Source organism: Pinus tabuliformis, chromosome X, assembly GCF_031772625.1.
Source record: "Pinus tabuliformis cultivar Carrire ecotype Pingquan chromosome X, CPIR1, whole genome shotgun sequence".
Lineage (NCBI taxonomy): Eukaryota > Viridiplantae > Streptophyta > Pinopsida > Pinales > Pinaceae > Pinus > Pinus tabuliformis.
In genome coordinates, this window is record NC_142308.1 from 1,106,099,557 (window position 1) to 1,106,119,915 (window position 20,359).

Genomic DNA, 20,359 nt, shown 5'->3' on the forward strand with positions numbered 1-20,359 from the left:
AACTAGAACTCCTCAGCAAAATGGAGTTGTTGAAAGAATGAACAGAACAATCCAACAAATGGCTCGTGCTATGCTTGATGAATCAGGAACTCCCGCAACTTTCTGGGGTGAAGCTGCACATGCTGCGGTTGTTATTCTCAACAAAACAAATGTCCGGGTGAACAACACTCAAACTCCTCATGAGCTTTGGAGTGGCAGGACTCCTTCGGTAAAGCACTTCAAAATCTTTGGGAGCAAATGCTATATCAAGAATACTGATGAGCAGCTTGGCAAACTTGAACCTAGAGCAGATGAAGGCATTCTTCTTGGTTACTCTCCATATAGCAAAGCATACAAGTGCTACAATAAAAGACTTGGCAGAATTGTTGACAGCATTGATGTAGTGGTTGATGAGAAGGGATACATTCCTAGGCAAGTCCATCATGAAGACATCGAAGAAGATGAAGGCTACCCTCAAAGACCGAATGATGAAGAAGAAGAACCTCAAGAAGAGCCAGAGGAGCAAACAAGAATAGAAGAAAAGACTCCATCCAGATATGTTCAAAAGAATCATCCAGAATCTCAGATTGTGGGGCAGAAAGAAGCAGGTGTACAAACAAGAAGAACAGTTGCAGAAGCCTCAAGCTATTTGGCATTACTCTCCTCTATTGAACCACAAAATGTGAAAGAAGCATGCAAAGATGAATGTTGGGTGAAAGCAATGGATGAAGAACTTGAGCAAATCGAAAAGAACAACACTTGGGAGCTGGTTCCTAGACCAAAGGATAAGAATGTTATCGGAACAAAATGGGTCTTCAAAAATAAATTGAATGAAAATGGAGAAGTAATTAGAAACAAAGCCAGACTTGTTTGTAAAGGGTATGCGCAGCAAGAAGGAATAGACTTTGAAGAAACTTTTGCTCCTGTTGCAAGACTTGAGGCCATCCGAATGTTCCTTGCTCTCTCAAGTTTTCAAAACTTCAAAGTATTTCAAATGGACGTGAAATCAGCCTTTCTGAATGGAGACTTGGAAGAAGAAGTGTACATTGAACAGCCAGATGGGTTCATTCTTGGAAATGATCCAAATCTTGTATGCAGATTGAAAAAGGCTCTCTATGGTCTCAAACAAGCTCCAAGGGCTTCGTACTATCGTTTGGACAAATATCTTCATCAACAACGTTTTTCAAAAGGTTCAGCAGATAGCAATCTTTATATAAAAGTTGAAAATAACAAATTGCTAATACTTGTTGTGTATGTAGATGACATTATTTTTGGCAGCAATGAAGAAGCTATGAGTCAAAGCTTTGCCTCGGTCATGCAGAAAGAATTTGAAATGTCCTTGCTAGGAGAACTGACATATTTCCTTGGTTTGCAAATCCAACAAAAAGAAGGAGGAATCTTTTTATCTCAAACCAAGTATCTCAAACAGATTTTGAAGAAATATGGCATGGAAGATGCAAAACCAGTATGTACACCCATGGTCACAGGATGTAGTCTCAGTGCAAATGATGAATCTGCAGCAGTACATCAACCAACCTACAGATCTATGATTGGAAGTTTACTATATTTGATAGGTATCCGACCGGACATCATGCATGCAGTTGGAATAGTTGGAAGATTTCAAGCAAATCCGAAGGAGACTCATCTTCAGGCAGTGAAGAGAATTTTCAAATATCTTCAAGGGACTCAAAATTATGGCTTATGGTATCCTAGAGATACAGATCTTACTCTTCATGCTTATACAGATGCAGATTGGGCCGGAAGCGTGGATGACAGGAAAAGCACAAGTGGTGGTGCGTTCTTTATGGGTTCCAGACTGGTATCTTGGTTTAGCAAGAAACAGAGTTTGATTGCCTTGTCTACAGCTGAAGCGGAATATGTTGCTGCTGCATCTTGTTGCACCCAACTTCTTTGGATGATGCAGACTTTGCAGGATTTTCAAATCACTTGTACACCACCTATCCCCATCTTATGTGATAACACAAGTGCAATCAACATCTCAAAGAATCCGGTTATGCATTCAAAAACCAAGCACATACCAATCAAGTATCATTTTCTCCGGGAACAAGTGCTTGAACAGAAGGTCAAGTTGGAGTATGTTCCTTCTAAGGAACAAGTTGCTGATATTCTCACCAAACCATTGCCCAGGGACACTTTTGAGTACCTCAGGCAAAAGCTGGGGGTTGTTGATGCATCATCTTATTGTTGAACCTTTTCTGATTGATAGTACAGGTTCAGGGGGAGCATATAATGCATTGTTGGCATTATGGAGGATGGTCAGAAGGAGATCTTGGAAATAGCTGCAATATGTCTCTATCTCTTTCATGGAGGATTATGGTTCTTTGTTACAGATCTGGTTCAGGGGGAGAATGATCTTAGGGGGAGCATAACCCTTTGCCCTTGATGTCAAAGGGGGAGAATGAAGCTGAAGTTTGTAAGGTTGCCATCAAGTCCAAAGGGGGAGATTGTTGGCATTATGATTTCTGGTATGGCTATATGTTACCGATGTTGTACTTGATGGCAACTCCCATGACAAGGCTCTCAATTTATGGAAATTTAAGAAAGACGCAGGATATCAGTTCAGAAGGTGCGTACCCGTAGGTACATCATACATGGACCGCGTCCAGGGTCGCAGGTCAGCCATTCAGGAGGTGCGTCCACCCAGTGCACACATTTCTAGGCAGAGAAAGGCCCACGTGGGGGTTTCTTGTGTTTTACTCTTGGTATCTAGCCGACGGTATTTTGTTATTATGGTGTCGGCTCGTGGTATTGTTCCATGATTTGAGGAGGAGATTGCCTATATAAAGCAAAGGAGATCATTTGGTTTGTGCAAGTCTTTGGTTGAATATCTTTTTGGGTGAGATCTGGTCTAGATCTAAAGAAGGCGAATCTACTGAAGGACTGAGATCTCTTTGGCGCAAGATCAGATCTGAAGATCTAACTGTTTGGGTTACACTTAAAGTCTTGAAATCATTCATACCCGAAGGGACGCAGGTACAGTGAAAGAAAAGCGCGCCGGGACGCAGTGCAGAATCTGGAGACCTGCGTGGGGACGCAGGGCAGACGAAGTTCAGGTGCGTCCGGGACGCCGTTCAGTAACTGGAGATCTGCGTGGGGACGCAGAGAGATCAAGGTTCAGGTGCGTCTCTGAAGCAAAAGACGTGGCGCGATAGTGTTTTTGGGTGCGTCCCTGTAGCAAAAAGACGCGGCGCGATAGTGTTTCTGGATGCGTCCCTGAAGCAACAGAACGCAAAGCAGTTAAAGGAACAGTGCGTGGGCACGCAGCGCAGCAGAAGGATATCTGCGTGTGGACGCAGGGTAGCAGAAGGTTAGCTGCGTCTGGTCGCAGGCCACAGAAGGAAAAACTGCGTCTCTGTCTTAAGATGTTCTGTTGATTGAATTTCTCTGTTGATAAGGTGTTCTGGGTTAGTTCTGTTATTGCTGATCTGATATCTGTAGTGGACTGTAACTGTTATGTACTTGTTGATCATCTGATGCTTTATGAAAAGAAGTAGGGGGTTGTAGCTCCCTTCCAGGAGTAGACTGGAAAACGAGAGAGAGAGAGAGTTGTAGCTCTCTGCAGGTTGCAGCCTGTGTACTGGTAAAGGACTGCACCAGTACAAAATCATTGTAAAAGAAGTTTCTAATTTGAAAGAAGATAGAGACATATTGCAGCAGGTGGTTTTCACCCACATTGGGTTTCCACCTTACATCTTGTGTTCTTTGGTGTGACTATCTGTTTTCTTTGTTCATTATTTTATGGTACTGACATGCAAAAATAATTCAAAGATCAAATAAGGAAGATTTATTAAATTGCTAGATAATACTGATTCACCCCCCCTCTCAGTATTATTTCCAACAATTAGTATATTTAGTAAATTCTTTAAGTTTATGGTTTGTTCATATAATTTTCAAATATAACATTTGCAAGGTTTTTAAACTAATGTGGGGCTTTTCTTCCTTTCTTATTTAAGCCATAATAAAATTTCTATTTCCTTTGTTCACATGCTCTTAATTGTATAATAATTGGTATCCTATTGTTGGGCCTCAAATATGCTCAATTTTTCCATTGTACAATTCCACTATTCATAACTTAAATTCCTATATTTTTAACTCATTTCATACCATAATTCCACAGCTTTCCGCCAATTCATGTATTACACTTCGTGGTTGATTATCATTAGTTTTCTTAACTTTTAAATGATTATAGATGAGTTTGCGATGATTTTCTAATGATGGTTTTGCCAAGTCTATTTACTGCAGGGGTTCATTATCGAAATTCTTCATAAGTCAATTAAACTAGTTACTATAAGTTAAGTATAGAATGGATGTAGATTAAAATATCATTTTGTGATCAAATGAAGAAGAATATTGGGATTCTGTGACTTGGAGCTTGTTCAAAGTACCCTCATTCAGGTAACCCAGAAACTATTTGTCAAAATTCGTCATCATGAAGAAGTTATGGTCAACACAATTCTTAAGTACAGAACCGGTGTCGAAATTCTAAGTTAAGTACAGAATCACTGGGTTTGATGGTTTCAGGTCTGCCATGGTTTCAATTCAACCACGGTTCCATATATTTCGGGTTGAAGATTTATTTTCTTTCTTTTTCAAGTTATATGGAGATGCAATCAGATATTCTATATCTCAATCATGCTATGCATGGATCATGAGATTTCCCAAGACAAATTTTCCATAACCAATTATAAAAACATCATTTGAAATGCATTTTTGTAATTGTATTGCCATTTGGCTAAGATCATATCCTTGAGTTTTGGATCTCAAATTGCAAAAGCATAGTATATAGAGGGAGAGTTACACAGAGGAGAGTTACACACTAGAGTTAGGAGAGTCAAGAAGAGTTACGTAAGAGAGGAAGCACACTTATATTTGTTGTTTGATTGTATTACACTTTGTTTTTGGATGAATGAATAAAGGATGGTGAAGTTGTTGTAGCCTTGGTGTTCATTTTGTGAATTGAGCTTTTACCTACAGCACATGGATAGGAAGGGTCACCTGAAACCATTGTGTTTGTAGGGTTAATTTAGATTATGTAAGTGTAAATTTTAGTATTTATTTCATTTTACCTTTTATATTTTTATTCCTTACAAATAGTTTGAATTAGATTTAATTATTTTGTCAATTTATTTCTGCATTTTAGATTATGTAATTACTTCCTGATTTATGGTGTGATCTCGGGAATAGTTTTAGGAAGTTTGTTTTTCTTTTGTCAGTAGATTTATATTTCATTTCCAAGTTGTTTATTAAATAGTTTTCAAAATTATAGCACTTCAATTCATATTCTAGATTCATTTATGTTTTGTAGATCTGAGTAGAGGGCAGCGATTTGAGTAGAGGGCGGCACGTGCATTGCTGTTGGTTTCACTTTGTAGGTTGTGGAGTACACACTTGGCCGCATTCTGTACTCGGTTGCATTCTATACTCAACCACATTATGTACTCAGACCGCATTATGTACTTAGGCCGCATTCTGTACTTAGTTGTGTTTTGTACTCAGAATTGATCTGATTCGGTTAATTAGCAAAATCTAGTTTGGAAGTGTGAGTTGTGTGATTTCAATAAATTAATTATCATAGTAAATCATTTGTTTATTTTTCATTCTATGGAATTAGAGACAATTTGTTAATAAATTGTATTGTGTGATGAATTAGCTTTAGGCATAAATTTTATCTTTTACATGTTGAGTTGTTTTGAATCAAGTAGCACTCATTTGAATAGATCGTTCATTATTTTCCCTGATTTCTCAGTAAGTTTTAATTAATTCATTATTTGATTAGAGTTATTCCTTTTCTTATCAATAGATTAGTTTCAAACTAGGAATAGAAATTCCGTACTTAATTTAGGAACAAATTTCAGATTTCATGATGATAGTTTAGGTTAGATGCTCTGATCATGCATTACCTGCACTTGTGCCTAGAATCTTACGAGTCTTAGATTGATAATTTAACATTGGAATTATAACACATATAATTTCCCCAACATTTTTGGCATCGTTGCTGAGGAGGTGTTAAAGGGATTAGAGCATAGTTTCTTTCAAAAAAATTCGGTGTAATATTAGTTGAAGGGAAACTAGAGGGCGGAGAGTGTACGGTAAGATGTGAGTGAAGAGACGGGCATCCACTATGGTGGGGTTGCTCCAAATTTTGGTTGTCCAAGTAAGTAAGTTTGGTAAGTTTTATTGCAATTAGTAGTTTTAGTTCGTTTAGATTAAAATTTCAAGCTCTTTAAAGATAAACATTTTTGGGGCATTGTAAGAACCCCCATGTAATAATCCATGTTGCGAGACATGGATCATCAACTAGCAGGATAAATTCAAAGAACGATTAAGAGCTTGAAGAATGTCCCTCAAAGTACTTTCTCAAATCCTAGTAGTAGCTGGGATATCTGCCTCTCAGGAAGAGTTCATCCTGACCACATTCAGGAAATTATCTATCTCTCCACAGCCAGAAAAGGATTTGGAAGTCTCCCTTGATTCCTCTTGCCTATCTACCAAGGAGATCGATAACTCATCTACCAAATCTGATGGGGAGCATCTAGCTGAACCTAAGATTGAAAAAATTTCACCATGCCCAGCAACAAGCCTTGTATGCATTCGGGAGACCAATTATCCAAGTTTTCTCAACATGATCGAGGAGGACTTTCATAGTGGTCCAAATGAAGAAATGGGCCAATACCGCCAAGCTTACATCAAGCATTGGTTCCAGACCAAAATCCACTCAAAGTACCACTCTCATCTTCAAATACTCTTTGTATCACATCTTCCAAAACTGTTGATTTTTCATGCTCATGTACCTTTTAAAGTTTATATGTTAAATATGGGCATGAATATATCTTTGTACCTGATTCACACATGGCTTTAGTGGAAGTTCTCTTTCACTTGAAGGAGGACATATTTTCTCTAGTATAGTAGGAAAGTTAGTATTGTAATAAATAAATAAATGAAAATTATAAAGATAAAAATAAGTCCTTTTGTGAAAACCAGCTTGTCTGATGCAACTGGACGAGGACTTTTCTTGAAATCCAGGTAACTGGAGGGGGAGGTTCCCAATAAATTTTGTAAATTTGTATGAGTTCTTCAAATCATGTATCTTTCAAGTCATTATGTCTTGTACTCATGTTTGTTGATGTGGGATCCCTTAAGGCCCACCTACCAACAAGCCTTGTCCCATCGACATCAGCAAATTATATGGGACCAAGGTTAGGCTTAGATAAGGTACCTAGGAGCCTTCCTACCTTAATGGCAGGTATCCTTGTCAAATACTAAGGAAATACATAAATGTTTCTTGGTGGATGAATTTTGCATACCATTTGACTTCGAAAAATCCATTCATGGCTAGTAGAATGTACCTAGTACCTTGATTCCCATTGACATCAAAGGTGGGATATCTCGCATTGGTTAACGACATCATCAACAGTCGGTTATCCAACGATTCTTGCTTATGTTCGACATCGACACCATTTATTCACTTATGCAATATTTGCAGTAGTTTGAATCTTTTATCAGCATTTCGATTTTCATTTGCAGTAGTATATTTATTTCAGTAAAGGCTGCCATATAGCAACCTAACCATTCATTTTCAACAGCAGTCACCTTTCCTCTGTTGTTTTCTGACATACAACTCCTCAAGTATGGGGGAGAAGGGGACCTTTAGTTCATCCTTCATCCTTCTTCCACAGACCAAATCAACAGTCAAATCAGCTCTAGCCATTCCATCCTCCACTTCATCCTGCAACACCAAGCACATCAAAAATAAAGGTAAAACTTGAGGTAAATGTTGGCTTAAGATTCTCTAATTCATTAGAAGGTTTAAGAAACTTAATGATTAACCACTTCTCATTCCATGCATTTCATCTTTCATAAATAATTATCCTTTTGTTTTCCTTCCATTCGCCACTCATAATAAAAAGACTTATACTCTGATTACAAGACCATGTTAAAAGAAAATCCTTATGGTATATTAATAAAGGCAGTCTCTATAGTCTCTTCTCCTAGCATTATATTTAGAGGATGAATTCATTACTTCCATGAAATGATAAAGGAAAACCACTTATAAGCATTGGCCTTGTGATGACAGAGTATGCAAGCACCCATTCACATACTTACCATCTCCATCACCACCTCATTTCATCCATCATCTCTTCCTCATCCATCCCTTTCTTGTCCTCAATTTGTATTTCTTAGTAAATTAGTATGATATGTTAAATCTGAAGATTTTTAAACCACAAGAACCAACACCTCCAAATATTCAAGCAGTGTTGCTCCATAAGAACCAACACCTCCAAATATTTAAGCAATGTTGTCCCACAAGAACTAGCATCTACAAAACAATGTCAAGAATTTGTAAATGAGAAAGGGATTTGTTTGCATGAGAACATGCAAATCCACAGGCATGGGGGGATTTTCGGCCTCAAATATGTCCATTTTTTCCACTGTACAATTCCAGTATTCATAACTTAAATTCCTATTTTTAACTCATTTCATACGATAATTACACAACTTGCTACCAATTCATATCTTACACTTTGTGGTTGGTTATAATTAGTTTTCTTAAGTTTTAAATGATTAGAGATGAATTTTCTATGATTTTCTAATGACGATTTTTCCAAGTTCATTTACTGTGTGGATTCATTGCTGAAATTCTTCATAAGTCAATTAAACTAGTTGCTACAGGTTAAATACAAGATGGATGTAGATTAAAATCTCATTTTGTGATCAAATGAAGAATAATTTTGGGATTTTGAGACCTGGAGACTGTTTAAAGTACCCTCATTCAGGTAACCCAGAAACCATTTGTCAAAATTCGCCATCATGAAGAAGTTATGGTCAGAGCAATTCTTAAGTACATAATCAGTGCTGAAATTCTCAGTTAAGTACAAAATCACTGGGTTTGACGGTTTTGGGTCCGCCATGGTCTCAATCCAGCCAAGGTTCCATATATTTCAAGTTGAAGATTTATTTTGTTTCTTTTTCAAGTTATATGGAGCTGCAATCAAATATTCTATATCTCAATCATGCTATGCATGGATCATGAGATTTCCTAAGACAAATTTGCCATAACCAATTCCAAAAACATCATTTCAAATGTATTTTTGTAATTTTGTTGGCATTTTGCTAAGATCAAATCCTTGAGTTTTGGATCTCAAATTGTGAAAGCGTAGTATATAGAGGGAGAGTTGCATAGAGGAGAGATACACACAAGAGCTAGGAGAGTTAGGAAGAGTTACGTAGGAGAGGAAGCACAATTACATCTGTTGGTTGATTGTATTACACTTTTTTTTTGGATGAATAAATAAAGGATGATGAAGTTGTTGTAGTTTTGGTGTCCTTTTTTTGAATTGATCTTTTACCTGCATCACATGGACAGGAAGGGCCGCTTAAACCCATTTTGTTTGTAGGGTTAATTTAGATTATGTAAGTGTGAATTTTAGTATGTATTTAATTTTTCCTTTTATATTTTTATCCATTGCAAATGGTTTGAATTAGATTTAATTGCTTCCTGATTTATGGTGTGATCTCAGGAATAGTTTTAAGAAGTGTGTTTTTCTTCAGTCAATAGATTTATATTTCATTTCTAAGTTGTTTGTTAAATAGTTTTCAGAATTCTAGCACTTCAATTCGTATTCTAGATTCATTTATGTTTTGTAGATCTGAGTAGAGGGAAGCAATTTGAGTAGAGGGTAGGAAGTGCATTGTTGTTGGTTTCACTTTGTAGGTTGTGGAGTAAGCACTCAACTGTGTTCTATACTCGATCACATTCTGCACTCGATTTCATTCAGTAATCAACCACATTCTATACTTTGACTGCATTTTGTACTCAAACCATGTTATATACTTATTGTTGAAATATGGCAACAAGAATATTCCAATTTAATTTGTCCTTGAATTAAATTGTGAATTAAAATCGATTTTAGTCTTAACAACTACTTGGAAATAATTAATTAATTATTTCTAAATTAATTAGTTGGAGAAATTCAAGTTAGAAGTCTTTCTGAAATCATGCAAGAGTTATCCCTTAAATTAAGGAGATAAGATTGAGTTATATTTGAGTTGTAATTAGTTAACTCAGTTTACTGAGTTAAGTCCAGTTAAATTAGTTCCAAACTGTTTGAGGAACTAATGGTGAGTTAACATTCAGTTGATGCATGCATGCACTCAACTAATGCTACTCCAGTTCACAGAAGATTCCCTCATCAGAAACTCATGCATGTCTATTCTGAGAAAGACCCAGTTGAGCTAAATGTCAAGGACAGTGTACTATCAGTTGCATGTGTTTTCTTATAAAGAAAACTCATGCATGCAGTCAAGGAATTATCCTTCAAGGTTGCGCAGTTTTGGAGGAGGATCATCCACTTGGTAGGAAGGTCATCCACTTGGTAGAAGGAAGATAGTCCACAAGGAACAACGCAAGGAAATAGGAGCTTGGAGGGCAGAGAGGAAGGCTGGAGAGAAGCCAATATTCCCTGTGAGAATCTGTGAGGATTGTACTAAGAGTTGGCTAGCTATGAGAGCTAAGGCTTTGTATAATTCCTATGTATTTTCACCTGTATGATAATACAATAGTGTGGGGTTTTTAGCTGAGGCTTTCCCCAAAGTATTTTCATGTGTATTGTGTCATTGATTCTTCTTCTTCTAGTTTTATTTGTTCAGCTTGATCTTTAAGCTTCCACAAATTGATAGTAGAAGTAGGTTATAGTATTCTGCTTTGATTTATATTGCATTATCGGGTTAACATACCAGTAGATTTTCTACATGGTATCAGAGCTAGATTTGTAGAAATCTCTACATGGTATCAGAGTTGGATTTGTAGAAATTTTCTACATGGTATCAGAGCTGGGAACAGTATATTGAGAAGAGAATTTAAAGTTTGAAGTTCAGGGTTGCAGGTGCAAATCAAATTCATATCATACTTCAAGGTTGGCCAATGGAGTTCTATGGCTTGAGACTCGAGTATGCCTTGGAAGGTAGCTCGAATTACATAGCATGGAAAGATAGAATGGAGGTTGTATTAGAAGACAATGGCTTGAAGGAATTCATTGATCAAGAAATCTCGAAGCCAGCTTCAACTAATGCACAAGAGTTGGCTGAGTGGAAGAAGTGTGTGGCGAAGTCGAGAGGAATAATCCTTGAGGGATTTCAAGACCATATTATCTCAAGTCTCTATGGGAAGGATAATCCATTTTCAATGTGGAAGACATTGAAGGACCTCTACCAAAATAGTAGCGACCAGAGGAAATTGGCGCTCAAGGATAAGCTTTGAAGAATCAAGATGGAGAAGGGTGATACTATTTCCACATATCTAAATAAGCTCACCACCTGCAGAGATAAGCTTGGCAATGTGGGAATAACTATTTCCGACGATGATATGGTGAGCCTCGCTCTCCTTTTCCTTCCAAAGAGTTGGAATAGTTACCAGGACTCTTTGAATGGAAGGGAGAAACTGCCATATTGGGAACGACTGTGGTCGGATCTTATGAATGAGGAGATTAGGAGGAGCACACGAGATGGTTCTTCATCCAAGAATGATGATGAAGAAAATATGGCCTTAGCAAATAAGGCAAGGAAAGGGAAGCGGAAGGCTTCCCATTTCAAATTGAATTCTTCTCATGGAAGGAAGAAGGGTGACATGTCTAAAGTAAGATGCTTTAATTGTCACAAGATGGGACACTATGCAACTAATTTCCCATCGAAGAAGTCTAAGAAGGGATCCTCGGAAGGATTGAAGGGTGAGGCATTAGCCTCTCAGTTCGAAATCGACTTTACCCTCATCGCATGCATGGTGTCATCGATGATGGGTTGTGTCTGGTATCTTGATAGTGGAGCCTCATTCCACATGACCAGTGATAAAAAATTATTCAATGCCTTGGAGGAGAAAGACCTCAAGATGCACATAGAGATGGGTGACGACAAAAGCTATAGTGTTTCAGGAGTGGGCACTGTTTCTTTTAAGAGTGAGCATGGAGCTCCGCTCACCTTGACAGATGTGAAGTATGTGCCTGGACTGAAGAATAACTTGGTATCGGTCGTGATGTTGGAGGACAAAGGCTACGATGTTATCTTCAGTAAAGGAAAGGCGTTCCTAAGACACATAGCCATGGGTCATACCAAGAGGATAGGGATTCGGGTCAAGAATCTCTATAAACTAGAGGTAGATGATTGCGCAGCATTGAGTACGAAAGAAGAATTGGTGCAAAGCCAAGACATTGGCGAGTTGTGGCACAGGCGGTTGGGCCATTTGCATCATGGGGCTTTGAAGATAATGCAACAGATATCTACAGATATCTACAGGTCTTCCCAAAGGTAAACTTGAGCAAGTTGACACATACAAAGGTTGTAACTTGGGAAAGTACACCAAGTCTTCCTTTCATGATCGAGATAGTCGAGCAAAGGCTATCTTAGAGCGAGTTCATACTAATTTGTGTGGACCATTCTCAACAGCATCCACAACGAAGCAAAGGTATTATGTGATTTTCATTGATGACTATTCTCGTAAATTTCGGATTTATTTCATGCAGAAGAAGGACCAAAATTTCACAAAGTTTTGTCAGTTCAAAGCTTTGGTCAAGAAAGAGTCAGGGAAGAATATCAAGGCCTTAAGAAGCAACAATGGTGGATAATATGTCTCTCAAGAGTTTAAGGAATTTTGTGCAGTAGAAGGAATTAAATGAGAGTTGACGACACCTCGTAACCCACAGCAGAATGGGGTGGCCAAGAGGAAGAACAGAACCATTGTAGGGGCAGCACGGGAAATGTTGCATGACCAAGACCTACCACTTCACTTGTGGGCTGAGGCATGCAACACAGTGGTCTATTTGCAGAATAGAAGCCCACATCGCATACTCAGGATGAAGACACCAGAAGAAGCTTTCTCATGTAAGAGACCATATGTGGGTCACTTCAGGATCTTTCGCTCATCGGTATATTGCCATGTGACAAAGGATGCACGGAAGAAGCTTGAGCGAACAACAACGTTGGGGATATTTGTGGGGTACACTGATAAACCTCAAAACTATTAGGTGTACTTGCCTACCAGTCAGAGGACAATGGTTTGTAGAGATCTCAAGTTTGATGAGCAGAAGGCCATGCGAGTTTCCCTTGAGAGGGAGCTCCAACTACGGGTTGTGGAGGAACTGTTTGTTCCTAAAGAGGAGGAGCCTCAGACTGATGCAGAGCAGTCATATGCAGAGGTTCCAGGAGTGGAGACATCCACTCAAGCAAAGTCTTCCAGAGATGGATGGAAGCGCACAAGAGAAGCTGACAGATTGTTGGAGGATGCGAGAGAGAATGTGGGAGCACCATCTTCTCAGCGCAGACAGAGGAGGTCATCTGAGAGGTACACTAGATACATGGGCATTGTTGGTGAATGTGTTGATACCGAGCCATCTTCCCTTGAGGAAGTAGTGTAGCAGCCGATTTGGGTTGATGCTATGGTGGAGGAGTATGACTCCATAGTTCGTAACAGTGTTTGGGACGTGGTTCCGAGACTGGAGAACAAGCCAGTTGTGAGTTCCTGTTGGCTTTACAAGGTAAAGCAAGCTACTGATGGTAGTGCGGAGAAGCATAAGGAAAAATTTGTTGCCCATGGCTTTTCACAGATCATGTTGCTACAGTGTATTTCGACAGAGGAGCAAGATGCTGACATTTTGACAAAGACATTGTCAAAGTGTAAATTCGAGTTCCATAGAGACAGGATCGGGGTGGCAGATAATCCCTTTCTTGTTGAGAGTGAGTGTTGAAATATGGCAACAAGAATATTCCAATTTAATTTGTCCTTGAATTAAATTGTGAATTAAAATTGAATTTATCCTTAACAGCTACTTGAAAATAATTAATTAATTATTTCTAAATTAATTAGTTGGAGAAATTCAAGTTAGAAGTCTTTCTGAATTCATGCAAGAGTTATCCCTTAAATTAAGGAGATAATATTGAGTCATATTTGAGTTGTAATTAGTTAACTCAGTTTGATGAGTTAAGTCTAGTTAAATTAGTTCCAAACTGTTTAAGCAACTAATGGTGAGTTAACAGTCAGTTGATGCATGCATGCACTCAACTAATGCTACTCCATTTAACTGAAGATTCCCTCATCAGAAACTCATGCATGTCTATTTTGAGAAAGACCCAGTTGAGATAAATGTCAAGGACAGTGTACGATCAGTTGCATGTGTTTTCTTATAAAGAAAACTCATGCATGCAGTCAAGGAATTATCCTTCAAGATTGCGCAGTTTCGAAGGAGGATCATCCACTTGGTAGGAAGGTCATCCACTTGGTAGAAAGAAGATCATCCACAAGGAACAACGCAAGGAAATAGGAGCTTGGAGGGTAGAGAGGAAGGCTATAGAGAAGCCAAGATTGCCTATGAGCATCTGTGAGGATTGTACTGAGAGTTGGCTAGCTGTGAGAGCTAAGGCTTTGTATAAATTCATATGTATTTCTTCCTGTATGATAATACAATAGTGTGGGGTTTTTAGCTAAGGCTTTCCCCAAAGTATTTTCATGTGTATCGTGCCAGTAATTCTTCTTCTTCTTCTGGTTATATTATTCAGCTCAATCTTTAAGCTTCCGCAAATTGATAGTAGAAGTAGGTTATAGTATTCTGCTTTGATTTATATTTCATTATCGGGTTAAATTACTAGAATATTTTCTACACTTAGCTGCGTTATGTACTCAAAATTTCTCTGATTTAGTTAATTAGAAAAATCTAGTTTGGAAGTGTGAGTTGTGTGATTTCAATAAAGAAATTATCATAGTCAATCATTTGTTATTTTGTAGTTTATGGAATTAGATACCATTTGTTAATAAATTTTGTTGTGTGAACAATTAGTTTTAGGCATACATTTTATCTTTTACAAGTTGAGTTGTTTTGAATCAAGTAGCACTCATTTGAACAGATCGTTCATTATTATCCTTGATTTCTCAGTAAGTTTTAATTAATTCATTATTTGATTAGAGTTATTCCTTTTCTTATCCATAGATTAGCTTCAAACTAGGAATAGAAATTTCGTACTTAATTTAGGAACAAATTTTAGATTTCATGATGATAGTTTAGGTTAGATGCTCTGATCTTGCATTACCTGCGCTTGTGCCTTGAAACTTATTGAGATTTTCTGTTTTATTTAATTTAGCAAAAATCTCATGTAGGTGACAACAATAGGATTAGTTGCTATATTAGCTCCATTATTCTTGAGGAGGAGTTATTGCATCCTATATTTGTTGTGAGAGAATTTATGATTCAATTTTATACTCCAGATATAAAGGAAATGTAAGCTCGTAGAGGAGATGTATGTAGAAAATAGGGTGAGCTGAGAGTAGGTGTGAAGAATTAAATTGTTGTAATCTCCTATTGAATAATAAGATTGCCGATGCCTCTGTTTGGTGGATGTAGCCCAGATTGGTTGGGTGAACCACGTTAAATCTTTGTGTTATGTTTTTGTGATTTTGTATGTGCTGTGTATGTTTTTTTTTTTTAAATTTCCGTTGTGCATTGTTTACTCCAACAATTGGTATCAGAGCATGTTGTGGAGCTAGTACGTGTGACAGAGACGCCGCGGAAGGAGCTTTTTTTGTTGGCGCGGTTTTGGCATGAACAGTTGCGCCAATTTTCGAGCTAAAGAAGGGTTGGCGCAGTTTATTCAGTAACAGTTGTGCCCATTGGTGCGGAAGATTCAGGAACAGTCACGCCGGCCCGCCAGAAAGGGCTATTGGTGCAGAAACGAAAGGGTTAATTGCGCCAATTTCATGCCTCGTGGATTTTTTTTTAGGCGCGGGTATTCCGCAATCGAGGAGCGCCAGGCATTTTTCCCTCTGGTAAAACTGCAATTTTTTGTTTTTTGAAATTATAATGACATGGTACGACAGAGGCATTTTAGTATAAGGTAAAGGCATTTGTTAAATAACAACTTCATTTATTAAAAGTTGGAATTGGAGATTGTTTTTTGTTTGTTACAACATGGCAAAAACTCAAAGTGCTCGTTTTGAGATCGAGAAGTTCAATGGAAAAAACAACTTCGAGATCTGGAAAGTGAAGATGCATGATCTACTTGTGCAACAAGGCGTGGCGAAGGCGTTGTTGGGAAAATCCAAACAACCTTACACCATGACAGATGATGAATGGAGCGAATTGGATGGAAGAGCTCTGAGCGGTATTCGACTGTGTTTGGCGGATGATGTTTTGTTTAACATCGTGTCAGAGAAAACTGTTGTTGGTTTGTGGACAAAGCTTGAGAAGCTGTACATGACAAAATCCTTAACCAATAGGATTCTTCTGAAGCGACAATTGTACAGTTTGCGCATGAAGGAAGGTACAGCTATTACTGATCATTTGAATGTCTTTAATACTCTCCTGGTGCAATTAGAAAGTATAGAAGTAACATTTGAATCAGAAGATAAAGCTATAACTTTATTATGCTCGTTTCCTGAGTCATGGGATCATTTTGTTACTTCTATAAGTCTTAGTATATCAGAAACCCTTGAATTTGATGATGTTGTTGGAGCTTTGTTGTCCGAAGAGACAAGGAAGAGGTCAAATTCAGAAACCTCTACATTAGAAGCAATGATGGTCAGAGGTCGTTCTAAAGAAAGACGCTTCAGTAAGCACAATGAGTCACGTTCAAAATCGAAAGGGAAGAAGAGTAAGGTAAAGTGTTGGTTTTGTGGCAAATCGGGACATTTGAAGAAGGATTGTTGGAAGAGACAACAAGCATCCAAAGAAGACTCTTCAACAGAGAAGAAATAAGCAAACACGACAGATACAGGTTCGGCATCCAAGACAGGTATGAATGATGAAGTGTTATCAGTTGATTTGTCTAATCATGATCAATATTGGCTGTTAGATTCTGGTGCATCAAATCACATGTGCATTCATAGAGAATGGTTTAAAACTTATAAATCAGTTAATGATGGAGTAGTTTACATGGGAAATGATGTCACATGTAACATTGTGGGACCATTGAAGCATCCAGCTTAAAATGTTTGATGGGACAAATAAAATTCTAACTAATGTAAGACATGTACCTGAACTAAGGAAAAATCTTATTTCACTAGGAGTACTAGACACTAATGGATATAAAAAATTTATTCAAGGTGGAGTAATGAAAGTTTATAAAGGAATTTTACTAGTAATGAAAGCAAAGAAGGTTGGAAATCTTTTTCAGTTAGAAGGAAGAACAGAGTCAGATCATGTTTCTACAGTGTCTGAAAACGACAATAATTCTATTCGTTTATGGCATCAAAAGTTGGGCCATATGAGCGAAAGAGGTTTAAAAATTTTATCTGATCGTAAGTTACTTCCTAATTTAAAGTCTGATAAGTTAGATTTCTGCAAACATTGTCTGTTTGGGAAACAAAGCAAGCAAAAGTTTAAAACTGGAAAACATACTAGTAAGGGAATCCTTGATTATATCCATTCTGATGTTTGGGGTCCGTCTCCTACAACCTCATATGGAGGTTCGTCATATTTTGTATCTTTTATTGATGATTTCTCTAGAAAAGTGTGGTTCTACATGTTAAATAAGAAGTCTGATGTGTTTACAGTTTTCAAACAGTTTAGAGCATTAGTTGAAAACATCACTGGAAGAACCATTAAATGTTTAAGAACTGACAATGGAGGTGAGTTTACTTCAAAGGAATTTGATAATTATTGCAAGGACGCTGGGATCGAAAGACATAAGACCACTGTATATACTCCTCAGCAAAATGGAGTTGTTGAATGCATGAACAGGACTCTTTTAGAGAGAGCAAGAAGTATGCTGAGTAACGCCAATTTGCAGAAGGAATTGTGGACAGAAGCGGTTGCTACAGCTTGCTATTTGATAAATCGATCACCATCAACTGCAATAGGATGAAAAATTCCTCAATAGGTATGGAAAGGTCATCCTTGTGATTATTCTAAATTGAAAGTTTTTGGTTGTGATGCATATGCTCTAGTTCTGAAACACCAGCTTTCTAAATTAGATCCTAAATCAAAAAGGTATATCTTTTTTGGATATGGTGATGGGACTAAGGGATATAGATTGTGGGATCCTACTACTCACAAGATCATCATTAACAGAGATGTTAAATTTAATGAATCCTCACTTGAAAATACAGATGTAGATGATAAATTGAAACAGGATAATGTATCTAAGCTTCAACACATCCAGTTTGAAACTAGTTCAAATACTGATGATAGTCAGGATGAACATGGTTCAGATGTAAGTCATGAACAGGTTTTAGATGCAGATCATGAACAAGTTTCAGATGTAGATCATGAACATGTTTCAGATGCAGATCATGAAGAAGTTCCTACAGATAATAATCAACAAATTGTGGAAGTACCAGAAACATCTTTAAGGAGGTCCACGAGAATTAAACGTCCTCCTAAAAGGTATGATGATTATGTTACTTCAGTTGCTTTAACCGCTAACGATGATAAACCTTTGTGCTATCAGGAAGCTGTAGAAGGTTCTAAAAGTGAAAAGTGGAAAGAAGCTATGAAGGACGAGATGATGGCATTAGACAAGAATGGCACATGGGATCTGGTAGAACTTCCTAAAGACAGAAAAATTGTTGGATGTAAATGGGTTTACAAATTGAAAAGGGGTGTTTATGATACAGAGGACATGTACAAAGCAAGGCTCGTCGCAAAAGGTTTTTCTCAGAAAGCAGGCATTGATTTTCATGAGATATTTTCACCAGTTGTAAAAATTGTTTCAATTCGAATTGTATTAGCATCAGTTGCTTTACTTGATTTAGAATTACAGCAACTAGATGTTAAAACTGCATTTTTACATGGAGATTTAGATGAGGATATTTACATGGAACAACTGGAAGGGTTTGTTCAAAATCGCAACAAGAAATTTGTTTGCAGGTTCAAGAAATCATTGTATGGTCTGAAGCAGTCGCCTCGACAATGGTACAAGAAATTTGATTCTTTCATGATGAGTCAAAATTATATAAGAAGTGAATATGATCATTGTGTTTACTTTAAGAAATTAAGTAATGGCATGTTCATTATCTTAGTGTTGTATGTTGACGATATGCTTTTAGCAAGCAAAAGCATAGTAGAGATCAATAGGTTAAAGGCTCAGATGGCTAGGACATTTGATATGAAAGATCTAGGAGCAGCAAGACAAATTTTGGGCATGGAGATTTTCAGAGACAGAAGCAATGGTAAGTTGTGGCTATCACAACAGAAGTATATTGAGAAGATACTCTTGAGGTTTGGTATGAACAATGTGAAGCCTGTTTCAGTCCCTTTAGCTTCCCATTTTAAACCTTCTTCTAGTTTATGTCCTAATACAAATGAAGAAAAGGAATATATGTCTCGAATTCCATATGCCAATGTAGTAGGTTTCTTGATGTATGCGATGGTTTGTACGCGACCAGATATTTCACATGCAGTTGGGGTTGTCAGCAGGTATATGGAAAATCCAGGAAAAGAACATTGGTCAGCAGTGAAATGGGTGCTTCGATATTTGAGAGGCACAAGTGATTATTGTATCACTTATAACAGGAGTAGTGAATTTGTTTGCGGATATGTTGATTCCGATTTTGCGGGTGATTTGGATAAGAGAAGGTCAACTTCAGGATATGTCTTTACTCTTGCAGGTGGAGCTATTAGCTGGATGTCAAAGCTACAGAACATTGTTGCTTTATCCACTACTGAAGCAGAATACATAGCTACTTCACATGCTTGCAAAGAAGCGGTTTGGTTGAAAGGTTTGTTTGGTGAGTTTGGTAGGTTACAAGACAACATCAAGTTATTTTGTGATAGTCAAAGTGCAATTCATTTGGCTAAGAATCCAGCCTATCATAGTAAATCAAATCATATACCTATCAAGTACCATTTTGTAAGACAGGTTATCACTGAAAGGGGAGTCTCTCTTGAAAAAGTGCATACGAAGGAAAACTGTGCAGACATGTTCACGAAACCAGTTTTGTTAGAGAAGCTACGTTGGTGTCTGGCTTCTCTTGGCTTGCAGAAAAGATAAAATAATAAATGAACAGGGTATCAGGCTAATTGTTGTCAAGGTGGAGATTGTTGAGATTTTCTGTTTTATTTAATTTAGCAAAAATCTCATGTAGGTGACAACAATAGGATTAGTTGCTATATTAGCTCCATTATTCTTGAGGAGGAGTTAATGCATCCTATATTTGTTGTGAGAGAATTTATGATTCAGTTTTATACTCCAGCTATAAAGGAAATGTAAGCCCATAGAGGAGATGTATGTAGAAAATAGGGTGAGCTAAGAGTAGGTGTGAAGAATTAAATTGTTGTAATCTCCTGTTGAATAATAAGATTGCTGATGCCTCTGTTTGGTGGATGTAGCCCAGATTGGTTGGGTGAACCAAGTTAAATCTTTGTGTTATGTTTTTATGATTTTG